The sequence below is a fragment of the Vollenhovia emeryi genome, unplaced genomic scaffold, assembly GCF_000949405.1.
Source record: "Vollenhovia emeryi isolate VEMERY1.0 unplaced genomic scaffold, V.emery_V1.0 DF939122.1, whole genome shotgun sequence".
In the NCBI taxonomy this organism is placed as follows: Eukaryota; Metazoa; Arthropoda; class Insecta; order Hymenoptera; family Formicidae; genus Vollenhovia; species Vollenhovia emeryi.
The window spans coordinates 1,137,594-1,150,180 of NW_011967244.1; the positions used below are offsets into that span (position 1 = coordinate 1,137,594).

At 41.5% G+C, this 12,587-nt stretch overlaps 1 protein-coding gene across 1 annotated transcript in view; it reads left to right on the top strand.

The window, feature by feature from the left end:
* The window catches only part of LOC105569878 (cadherin-87A), a 252,472-nt gene that overhangs the window by 213,738 nt on the left and 26,147 nt on the right, over positions 1-12,587 (top strand). The gene's annotated exons all lie outside the window — the stretch shown is intronic.

Below are 12,587 nucleotides of genomic sequence, written 5' to 3' on the forward strand. Positions count from 1 at the left end.
ATGTGTCGAATACGATTTCAATCGTATTCGACACATAGTGTCGAATTAAACTTTATTTCCCATCAGTAGTCATCGCGCTTTCATTTCGCAACCGCAACGTGTCGAAAAGTACGACGTTGAATTCAACGAAGTACCGAGACAATGCATCCTCATCGAACATATCAAGTCTAAATATACCTACAATAGCAAACAATTGCAGCCGCATTTCTTTTTTTCCTCACAATCTCGCGATGATAAGTTCTCTAAATCACGTAATCGCGAGCGGAAAATTCGCGAAAGAATGCGGCAGCGCCGGTACAAAAGCGATTTCGAACGTACACATGTATATATAAAATTCCTCCCCATTTAATCCGAATAAATAATCGATGGTGGCGCGGAATGCGCGGATGCGGGTGAACGAGAGGGTGGGGGGGGCGCGTACAAAAAGTTAGGGCGCGCTTTCCACACAGGCGTGCTGCATTCCGTCGACGGCATAATGACGGAATTGTCGTCGTGTCAAACGCTTCGCCATGAGCGCCTCGCGCTCGGGCCCCGCTTTGCATTCGGCGCGACGACGCGTGGCGCGGCGCGCCCTGCGCTCGCGCGTGCAGATTAAAATTCCGAATAGCGAACGCGGGACTGGGTGGCACACGAGACCCCCCCTTTCCCACCCCTTCGGTTGACAAAATGGAAAGTCGCCCGCATTAAACAGCGCGCGTGCCGACCGAGCCGAGCTGGCGCCGCGCCGTCGAATTAAATTTTTGACGAATCGCGCGAGCGACGCGGCCGAGAAACTTGGTAGCTCGCGATCGCGCGAGGGGGGGGGGAGGGTAGGAAATTTCGACTTTGGAGAAACGACGAAAAGCGAAATACTTTCAATATTTTTCTATGAGCACTTTTGGTGTTACACAGGTATATTAAAAAAAAAACGTTATGACAAAATGTAATTCCGCACGCGGAGAGAGTTTTCTCTTGCAATTTGCCCCGAACATCGTGGGACGTGATATTTTCAAGACCTTTGTGAGAGTTTTTGGAAATGTTACCATACGTTCTACTGGTAAAATGTATATTCATTAAAAGGCAATACAGGATGTCCTAGGAGAAAGCAGTAAATACTCACTGATTCACAGTTGCAAGCAAGGTGAAAACATTGCGCATATAACCAATTTTTTAGGCAAATTGTTCATTGGTTCTTGCCGTATTCAACCGCAATGATTTGCAGTTTGAAGGTTTGGAACAAATTTCTGATTGGCGCGTTCGCGGGAATGTTACACCTGGCTGTAAGTATACCACTGAGACTTCCGGTGGTGCTCTTATCACTGCGAGTCAGTAAGTGTTCACTGTTTTCAGTGATAATCCGCTGATTGACTTTTAGAGAGTATGTTAAAATTTTAAAGCTCTCGTGAAATTCTTCGAAATCCCACGTTGTTCCACGATTACATGATTTTCAGGATAAATTTCAAGAAAAAATTCTCTACACGTACAGCGTTTTCCGATGCTGTGGCGATCGAGAGCTAAATAAAATACGAGGAGGTTTAATAACGGCGATCACGATGAAATCGCTATAATGAAAGTCTATAAGAACGTAGAATCCGATTATGCGCGCGCGTCTCGATACACATCTCGTTGCCGTGGAGATGTGTAAAGTACCACTCGCGGATATTGCCATCGGTCCAGATCAATTTATACGCGGGGGCAATGCGGAGGGATAATACCATTAATGCCGAATAATCGACGAGCGTGTTACGTCATAAGCGGCTCGTTCTCGTGAGCTCGCGTCGCGGACATTGGATGTTGAGTACCGATTAACGGTGCCTCAACGATCTCATTCGTGTTTGCGCGGGAAGCACCGATATATTTTTACGAAAGGAACTCGCACAGCGCGAATAATGTATTATTTATCGGCGGAGGCACGCAGAGCGACAATGTATTGCAACGTAAACGACGTTGTCCTGCGCACAATAGAGGAAATATTATAAATATTCGAAATAGGACTAAAAATATCTAAACTTTACCAGAGAGATTGTCGAAGAGTATGAAATACAACATTGTGCCATGCAGTCATAATCTGAAATATTGTCGGTAGTAATGGTTTCCGGATGGATACCGCGTCCGTCTGCATGCAGAGAGGTGCCGACGTTTCGCAAACCTTGCAGTTTGCATCAACAGGGCTGGGAGGTTCCGATACTGAATTTTTTCTTACAATTTATCCTGAAGCTCATGTAATCGCGGGACAACGTGGCATTTCCAAGAATTGTATGAGACTCTTTTGAAAGTTCACCATACATTTTACTAGTAGAATGTGTGGTAAAATTTCAAAAAATTCTTCAAAATGCCACGTTCCCCCACGATCGCATGATTTTCAGATCTATCCACCTAGAAATAAATTGGTCAAATCGATGTCAACCCAATGTCGCTAAATCGTCGACGTTAAATATGGTTGGTATTCCTCATTTTCAATCTCATTAATTGTTTTCATTGAGCAATCGCGAGTATTATATTTCCGTGAGATCTCTATTGTCTCATAAAAGCACATTATATACGTATATATTTATATACTCGATACACACACGGAGAGAATTTTCTTTTACAATTTACCCTGAAAATCACGTAATCGCGAGACAACGAGCAAGAATTTTATGAGAGTCTTTCGAAATTTTACCAGCAATTATACTCATTGTCAGTATATATTTTACCAGTAGAGTGTATGGTAAAATTTCCAAAAACTCTCGTACACTTCTTCAAAATCCTACGATAATATGATTCTCAGGATAAATTTTAAGAGAAACTTCTCTCCGTGTGGATTTAATGTTTATTCCTATTATCTCTCCTATTGTGCGCGGGCCTTGAAAAGGAAGGAAGCAGATTTAGACGTTTTACAAAGATGATCTCACGCACGAAGTTATACAAAGATCAACAGCCCGTGCTATCAAGCGAAAAAGAGAACGGGGGAAATTTATTTTCAATATTTTTGCAATACGGCTCTTTCTAAAATAAACGGTCTCGATATTAGCGCGAAAAAGAGCAACGGGCGGCTGTAAACTTATCTTCGAGACTCATGGACGCGCAGGGTGCTCGTTCTCTCCCCTTTTTTTTCGCAACAAATAAGATCGCGTATCAGCCGGCCACGTAGTAATTCATCGGGCGCGACGGCGAATCGCGTTTTTTTTCTCTTTCCCCAGCGACTTTCCCCCCCAGATAAGCGAAGACCCCTCCGCGGGTGTTTGTCATGTCGCAAGCCGGTACGAAACGCCGTCGAGTTGTTCGATTTTTGTCGGTCATTTAGCCGCGCCGCAGCATCCCGCGTCTCTCCCGCGTGTCCCGCGATGCGCGATTCCGCCGAGGTGCGCGGCCCACAATTACACCGTGAATTATAGTTTTAATATCGCGAATGAGGGACGAATGCGAACGCGGAACGGCCGTCAAAGTATTTATTTCCAATCGACGCGCACGCGCGCACGACCACCGTTGTCGCAGCGATTAAATCTCGCTTCCGGCGAGATTATCCGTTCCGCCGGTAACGAATCGCTGCGGAGTGCAGCAGGATGCCTCGAGGATGAGTTATAATTAATTAAGGTACCGTCGAACATAGTTTCCGCGCGCGTTTCTGCTCCTCGGCCGTAAAGGAGACGCGCGATCGCGAAAGTTGTCCGCGTTTCTTTCCCTTGTGTTCTCCCTTTTCTCCCTCTCTTTTTTTTTCTCTCGCAACGGAAACGTATGTCCGCCCTGCCTGTCTTTCGTCGGGAGTTTCGGAAGTTGCTCAAAGGCACGCGAGGATACCGAAGATGGCAAACGAAATGGAAACAGGCAACTTCGCCGACGTCCAGCCATTTCAATTACCCGCTTCCCTTTTCCGCCACGCTCGTGTCTCGTCGATGTGCGGTTACCTTCCGCAGCGCGAGTCAGTCACATCGTTCCCCTAAGGGCGCTATTACATTTGTCGTGCGACACATTTTTTAAGCATATCGATTGCTGGCGGAGTTCTCAAGTCACGATAGGAATTTTCTGTAAGGTGGAAGATACGGGGACGATAAACGAGCAACTATGGATTTCTTTAAACTATATAATTCGATTTATCGATGTCTATAATAATTTGCGGAATGTCTCGAACTTCACTGGACCTTAATCCGTGATAACGAAATTAATATCAAATAGTGAAGACGACGTGTATACGCAAGTATTGAGGCTCCTGCACAAAGGAGCGGATAGTACGCGTGCTTTGGCCGGGCCTCTTTTATTTTTAGAAATTCATGTGACTTTGTTCATAAAAAATATCACTTAATGCACTAGTGATCACATTCATTAATATACTAAGTTATACAGGGTATCCCAGGAGGAAAGGTCAATATTTTGGAAGGCGATAGTATCGGTCATTTTAAGCAGAAATGTTTATATGAATATATGTCCCATGTCTCCTGTTTCCGAAATAGAGCTACTTGAATGTCTCGTGTATTCACTTTTCTTCTGTACACTTCACTCTTCATCCAACCGCACAAACAATCCTTATGATATTTATTATGCTTATCTCGTTTTTTGTTGTACTCTACTTTTTCTATGAAATAATAATTAACCCCCAAAATGCTTCTGCGAGTGATCGGCCCAGAACCCCTATGTTAAAACGTACAATTTCCATATTTTTCTTTTTTTTATCTCATCGGCGACCGGGTCCAAAATTTCGCGTACTGATAGATAAAACTTGCAACTGCAATATACTTAAATTTCAATTTTTTCTACTTTTCGTCGGTTTATGCAGGAGCCACCTTAAGTGAGACACAATAGGTATGTACAATGAAGGGACATCGAAATTTAAAGTGTGAACAAATAAATAAGTAGAAACAAATAGACACGATCGTTCTGTACGACCAATCTTTTATTGTCTAAGTTATGATAATAAAATGAAATAAAAAAGAAAAGAAACTAAAAATTTTCTATTTTGTAGCCAATCAACATTACTTAAAAAGTTTCTCACGCGACAAATATTTACATATAATAACACCCTAATGTGTCGCGCAAAACTTGATATGCGACAAATTGGGTGAATCGACCAGTGATCGAACCCGCCCAGTTATTGAGAAGTTCCGCATATTAAATAAAAATCGCTAGTTCGCTAAAATGTAATATTTTCCATTAAAAGTACTCACGGATTATATTAAAGCTTATTCACGTAATTATGAAATAAAAGTTCCCTTAGGCGATATGCGCACGTATTCAAACGACACATGCACTAGTAAGATCCTGTTTCACCAACGTTGTTTAACTTTAAACTCAGCTTAATTCGTTCTTTGTCTCTCTCCAACTGTTGCTTTAGAAAGGGACGGACATAAATTAAACTAAGATTAAAGTTAAGCGACGTTCGGTGAAACGGGCCTAGGACAGTGACCTAACCGCGTCCAGTTTCTCACGCTGAAACCCGAGTCGAATATTTTGACCGCAGTTTGGCCTCGTATAATTTTTGAACTGGGAGCAACGAGGTCGAACTAGGTCTTTGTGTCGGAGAAACTATAGTCGCTATTTCCCTTTTAGCAGTAAAGAGGCCAACGCGAGTGTAATCGACAGAGGTTCGGTAGATCCTCTTCGGCCTAAGAGGCTTCAAAGAGGGCGAAATATTTTATTACATTCTCTTTGAGAGTTAGAATGAGATTAAACACAAGTTTTTCTACTCGTCTGGGCCTCAAATTGGAGTTTCAAACCGACTCCGAGGACTCCAAAGAGATTCTGAAGACAGAATAGAATAATTGATGCCCATTTCAGGACCAAAGACACTCGACTCGGGAAGGTTTTATATGTGAATTTCCCGGGCAGGTATTGCTTCGCATTAAAGAAATAAGTAGATATTAAACCGCCATTTGTTTTGTCGCTGTTAGTCATTTGTTAATTTAACTTAATTTGTTACTCCAATGTTATCAATTCTGAATACTTCTAGCGATTGTTTTTACTATCTGTAGGATATAAAGAAACGTAATAATTTTTTGCAAATTAATTTTTCCATTCGTTGCGTTTTAACAAAGCCAGTCCAAATTTTATTCGTTCCATCACCGATCGAGTTACCTTATGCGAAGAGATACGAATACATTTCCTGGATTAACGATCAACCTTCCACACCAAAAATTAATCGTTTATTAGGGAAAGAGTCTTATCCCAAAATTTTTTAAGCTGGAATTCCATTATGCGTATCGTTATAGAAGACTCTATTTGAGCGACTCGCCATTGATGCGAAAATAATGACATGAGATAATAAACGGACGCTTTTCCGCAGTAGCGTTAACGTCGCCGACTATCCTTTGCATTTTCCGAACTTTCGCGCAATACCGTTCTCTTTGAAAATGATAAATTGTCATCCGAAGTGCTCGCGCAGCCTCGTAAAATAAAAGGTCGCTTTAAAGGAACGTCATTAAAAGCTCTTTCTGTATTTAATCTCGCGCGATTATCAGCGAGGGCCAGAACACGGCGCGGCGAATCAAACGCAGCGACCCAGTTGTTCGTGACACGTTCGCCGCGCGGAGTTGCCGATAGTTTTAAACGACGAAACGAGTCGAGCCGTCGTCGTAGCGCGCGATTGTCGGGGAAACATTTTTCGCGGAAATTCCACCGGCAAACTCCGGCCGGCCGGCAGGTCGCTCTTAAGTAATTTCAACGCGCGCCGGCCGTTCGATAATAACGTCGTTCCTTAAGCCTGATCTACAATGTGCCCTTCGCGTCTGGAAACTTTTTATCGAGGGGAAAACTCCCGGCCAAAATCTTGAACACCAATGCCCACTAATGCCCAGTGGGCATTGCTTTATCTTGTTTATCTTATTTTATCTTTATAATGCCCCAGCAAGGCCTAATGTCCAAAAATGCCTAGTAATGCCTAGTAATGCCCAGTAATGCCGCAAATCTGCACACCACAATACTCTCAGCGGTTTCCCCCTCGGGGTAAACCTAAGGGTAAACTGCTGACCAAAATCATGTACACCAATGCCTACTAATGCCCAGTGGGCATTACTTGATCTTATATTATTTCATTTTATCTTATTTTATAATGCCACAGAAAGGGGCCTGATGCCCAAACTAATGCCCAGTAATGCCGCAAATCTGTACACTACAATGCCCTCCGTGGTTTCCCCCCTCACATTTTATTTTGTAGCCGAATTAGATACATTCAAAGAATTAGCGCAAATTGATAAATTCTACGTTGCACATCGTATGCTGTCGACAAATTTTTGAGGTGTTTTGATTTGCTTGCAAGACAAAATGTTTCTAGACGCAAAGAGCACTTTGTAGATCAGGCTTTACGGCAAGGCCCAGCCGAGGCTCGCAGCTGGAAACCTTCTCGCTCGACGCGACTCTCTCGCGGAGATGGACGCGGGATGATACCCGCGGCTCCCCATTCCAAGGGATTCGTCGCCAACCCGCTTATCTGCCGCTCGTCCCGTCGCCGATATCGCCGCGGTTGCGTTATTTCGAGCGTCCGCATTCGCGAGGAAGGTCCGGCGCGGCCACGAGGAGTTTACGATAAGGCGTTTTACGCGCGAGGTCATACGAACCGAAAGGACGTTCCTTTTTTCCTCCTCGGAAACTTCGCCCGTAGCTTCTGCGCCCGGATTCGAGTTCGGCGTAAAATCGAGGGGTTTAATTTATTATCTTACGTAAAGTTTTAGGACTGGGCGGATCGTGTCGCAGGCGAAATGAGCACATTGTCCTGATTTTGTACTATATTAGGAACGGTATAAATCGAGCTGCCCTGAAAAGGGAAATGTGGTGCAGCTCTCGACTATTTTTACATGTCTATCACATTGTTATCGTTCTTATTTATCGCAGCACCGGAATGAGACATCCCCAGCGTAGTTTTATTTATTGCTAGAGGCGATCGTATAATTTGCGGAACTCGAAAAATTTGCCAGTGAAAAATAATATGACACACCCAGAAAAAAGATTTATTTAGGTCAAACATATGAGATATGTTGAAATCATGGTCCTTTGAGTCTACTTAATTTTTACACTGAAAAAAATTTCTGGTTGAATATGGACGAATCAGATAATTCCTTTAGGATTTACCAGAATTTCTGTAGGATTACAGGAATTCTGGTAAATCCTAAAGGAATTCTGGTAAATCCTAAAGGGAGTATCTGATTCGTCCATATTCAACCAGAAATTTTTTTCAGTGTATGGATAGTCTTATTCATTAATGCCTGAACCTCAGTTTTACCATAGTATGACTAGTAGATCCACTCCGCCTGGGGCATTATTTTTATAATTGTTTTTATAATTATTTTTATAATGCCCCAGGAAGGCCTAATGTCCAAACTAATACCAAAAAAATGCCTAGTAATGTCCAGCAATGCCCAGTAATGTCGCAAATATGTACACCACAATGCCCTCTTTACCCCTCGGTATTGGTTGTTGGGGCAGTTTCATGCTATAGTTCACATAGTTTCTATAAAAGTCTGTGGTAGTACACACCTTATAGCCTGAAACTCAGTGATTTGTGTAAATGAAAAAAAAATGATGATAAAACTGCAGGTCCAGGTATTAATGAATATACTTCTACTAAAACATTTGCTAGATTTGAAGAAATAGATATGAATTTTCTTATTTCAGTCTTAATCACATAAAATTCTGGTTAAGATAAAGAAATTTCTTTGAAATTAAATAAAAGTCTAATAAGATCAAAATTCAAAGAAAATTTATTTGATGTCAAAGAAACTTTTTTTCTGGGCGCAGAAAACGGAGCAAATCGTGAGTTCCCTATTAAACGTCGACTCGCGTGGCATTGTCGTCTCGCAGACATCGTGGCAAATTTTGCAAGACGAATCCGAACGCGCCAGGTGTTTCTTCTTGCTCCTCTTAAAACGGATGTCGAATGATTCATTGTTCCACGATCGCGAGCGGAACGGCTCAAAACTCGCGCGGAGGGAGCGCAGTCCGCTGGAAAGCTGGAATTACGGCGTGCAAGCGTTACGCGCGTGTCACGCATTGTGCGTCGAGTTTCCGCGAAATCGATGCGACTGCAAACGAAAACGAGTCGTCCCGTGTCACGTCTTCCCTCCGACTTCCTTCCCCCCCCGGTCGAGCCGGAGGTTCACGGACGTTTTGCGAGCATTATTACGTTTATGCGATTATCGTACGCGTATCATTACTCGCCTTGTTGGGAATTTTCGACGTTTGGCGTTGTAATTGGAACACGGCGGGTATAACGCCGATGTGCCACGTTACTGCATATTATTAAGCACGTTGTGACGCGTTACCACGTCGTACTCACACGCCGTTGTTAATCACCCCGTCGCATTATTACAGTCGCACGCAATGTTTGTTCGTCATACAGCTTCTCGTAATTAAGTGATGAAACTATTGCTGTCTGATTGTGTCTTAAGCCCCTTTAGATGATCCATAATTCCCGTATCCGACATTATAAATTTTATAATAATAGTATATTTACGTATATATTGAATTTAATATTTGTTTTATGTGCCTGTTTGGATACTTCTGGCATTTTGCATATTGCGTAATACATAAAGTTACAATGCAGAGGTGAATAAAATTCTACTGCGGATGTTTTTGTACGAATTCAAAGCGGGTTTTATCACAGCGCTGCCATCCAGTTATCGGATTTAAAAAGTGACAAAAGTATCCTTTTTGGCATTAGAATAGTAAAAAAAATACAAAAAATCTTTTTATTAAGTTTTCAGAATAATTAAACTGTTTCAGTAAAAAAAAACATTTTCTCTTATTGTCCCGAATCTATCTTTGAGTTAGTTGAATAATCTGATATACAGGTATAGCAAATTCTTTTCACAAGACGAATCGAAAGTTTATAGTAAGCAAAGAACAGAAGCTTAACCGATTACTGTACAGGTAGATTTAGTTAAGAATGCAAATTGATACAAATCGAGTTCTCAGATCATTTCTCTCAGATCGTTTTCGTAGTCCAACATGAAAAATCGTCTTAAATATGGTTTTTAAATAAAAATTGCAAATTAGGGTAAATATCCGCCTACTTGATAGTTGTAAATCCATTTTGGATTTAAATTGAGAGCAATTTGGAAAATAAGATTGAACAGTAAGAATTCTCGTGGAAATTTCGTCAACTCGTGCTTTTTGGAACGTCAAAATATCGAAATATTTAATCCGTACTAAATTAGTCATAAGTCGATCAAGAATAAATATATTTATCTCTGGGGACAAGATCAGAAATTAAGTGAAATCGAAGTTGCCCTTAAAAATACCTTAATAGCGCGATAAAGTGACCAGAGATGTCGATAAATGTACGTAGTACACTGATAAATGAATATCTTATTGTTAATCCCAAAAATATTACTTTACTCAAGAAAATTATTCATTAGGTTGGCTCCTAATAACTTATTAATTTAAATAGTAAAGAAATTAAAACACGCATTTCTTTAATTTAAGTATTTATTAAATATCAATGAACAGATAATTTTTAATTTAAAAAATTTTATTTTAATTCTATAAAATGTTTACTAAGATGTACTTTTCACAGCGAAGAAAATTGGATTTCTTATATATTTAACAAAAACAATTATTTCATTTAATAAATAGTATTCTATAACTCATAAAATCTTTATTTGAATATAGAAAATGTAATGATTTAAATTAATTTACTTAATATAATACGCAGATTCACTTGAAATTTGATATTTTTATTTAAATAGAATAAAATTTACTTCAGTGAAAAGTAATTTTAAGTAAACCTATTTACTTAGTTAAAAAAATTATTTGTGTACCATTACATACACATTTCACGTCAGTTTAAGAAAAACGGTGACTATAATGACTCGTTTTGGATGACAGTGACCTTTTAGTGACTCGTCAGGAAAAAAAGTGGCAAAAGGTCATTTAAGTGACAGTCAGCGCTGTTATTACATAAAATTTCATCTCGAGCAAATTGCCCGACTTTAACCTTCCCTCTTTTCATCCCAAGTGAAAGATCTGAATTTTTTCTTTATTTAAATCTCGAACGACGAGAGAAAAGACTGCGGTCGATTTCTTACATTTGCACGCCGTGTTACAAGCAAATTCAACTTCGCCGCCAGGTGTATCGCCGTTATTATTGTTCTCCATTACCATCACGCCTTTGGGAGGCCATTCGCCGCGTAAATATGTATATATTCTAATGCATGCGCAATTGGGTGCACGTACACACTTGACAAGAACTTGGAGTGCCATCTTTCCACCCTCGACCTCGTTAGCTGCTACTAAATCCTCGGTGCTACCCACTTTTCCACGTCTTTTCCAAACTTCCGCGCGAGCGGTACCTACTCGACACGACGCTTCCCAGCCCGTTTGTATTTCTCTCTTTCTCCCCTTTTCGCCCAACTCCTCTCGATTTTCAACAAATTACCGCAGCCTCCGACTTGACGTCACTTCCGTTGTCCGTGTAAAACGCGTTATGATAAATAATTCTTTGGCCGTGCTAGTTTGGTAGACTTAATTACAACGTAAAATGCTTCTATTATCCTACACGACGGAGGAATATCTCGTTTGCCGAGCCGCCTTTCCTCTCGTCATTTTTCGACAAACTTTCGTGGAGATCTGAAATTGTCTACGGAACTTTGGGGAAGTTGCTTAAAGATGCAGACTTGGAATTGCTTTTTCAATATTAGGACTCGGCTCTCGGCTCTTCTCAAATGAGAGTCCCGGGACTCTCGGCTGTATGCGCGTAAGCTTGGGAATATTCCAACATGATAACGTATTTATCCATCGAGGAGGGAGCGCGCGGCACGTTTCTATGGTAAAGCACGTAACAATACGTGCGTGATGAAAAATGCATTCGTCAAAAACGGTCGAATTTCTCGCGACAACGAAGAGAAAGAGCCGCGCGCGTCTCCGAAATCCGGGCGAGGCGGATTTGTCCCTTTCTTCCTGCACAGCGAGGGCTCCCGTCGCACAAATCCGCCGATAAAGCCGAGCGTTTACCACACTTGCCACGACAACTCTCGACTTGCCTTCGTCGAGCGAGAGAAAACCTTGGACCATCCCGCGGGATGGTCCAAGAGGCAGGACCTGTGAATGTTGCGTTTGCAAATGATCGATCTCGTAAAACGGCGGCGCTCGAAAGGTACGCTTTCTCACGTACGAATCGAGGCACGTTCGGGATCCCGCGCGCCTTCCTTTAAGGCTTCGTAAGGGATACAGTAAAGTCCTTAGCGCGAGAAGGGAGTTCCTGCTCCCAGCGCACGTCTAAAATCGCACGTATCCCGGCAAACACGCCCGTGTACGATGTCACTGGCGAGAGCATTAGATACAAAATACGTGCCGTATTGAGATCGCTATACGATACTTAAGGGGTCAAGTGGGTCCAAAAACTATGCTTATCTTTAACACTTTTTTCACTGTATATACACCATACAATAAAATAAATCTTTTTGGAATTTATGAGGGCACTAGAAATGACAAAACGCGCGCTTCGCGCGCGCAGTTTGTAGTCAAGCATTGTAAATTTTTAAGAATTTGTATACATGCAAAGAAGAAATTGTATGCGCAACGTCAATTTAAAATAAAAAATAATTTAACACTCACTTATACGATTCGCAACAGCAGAGTTGTACATCGTTAACTACACAGTTGGAAAATTTGTGTTTTCTTGTTAAAAGAAATGCCCGTTAAAA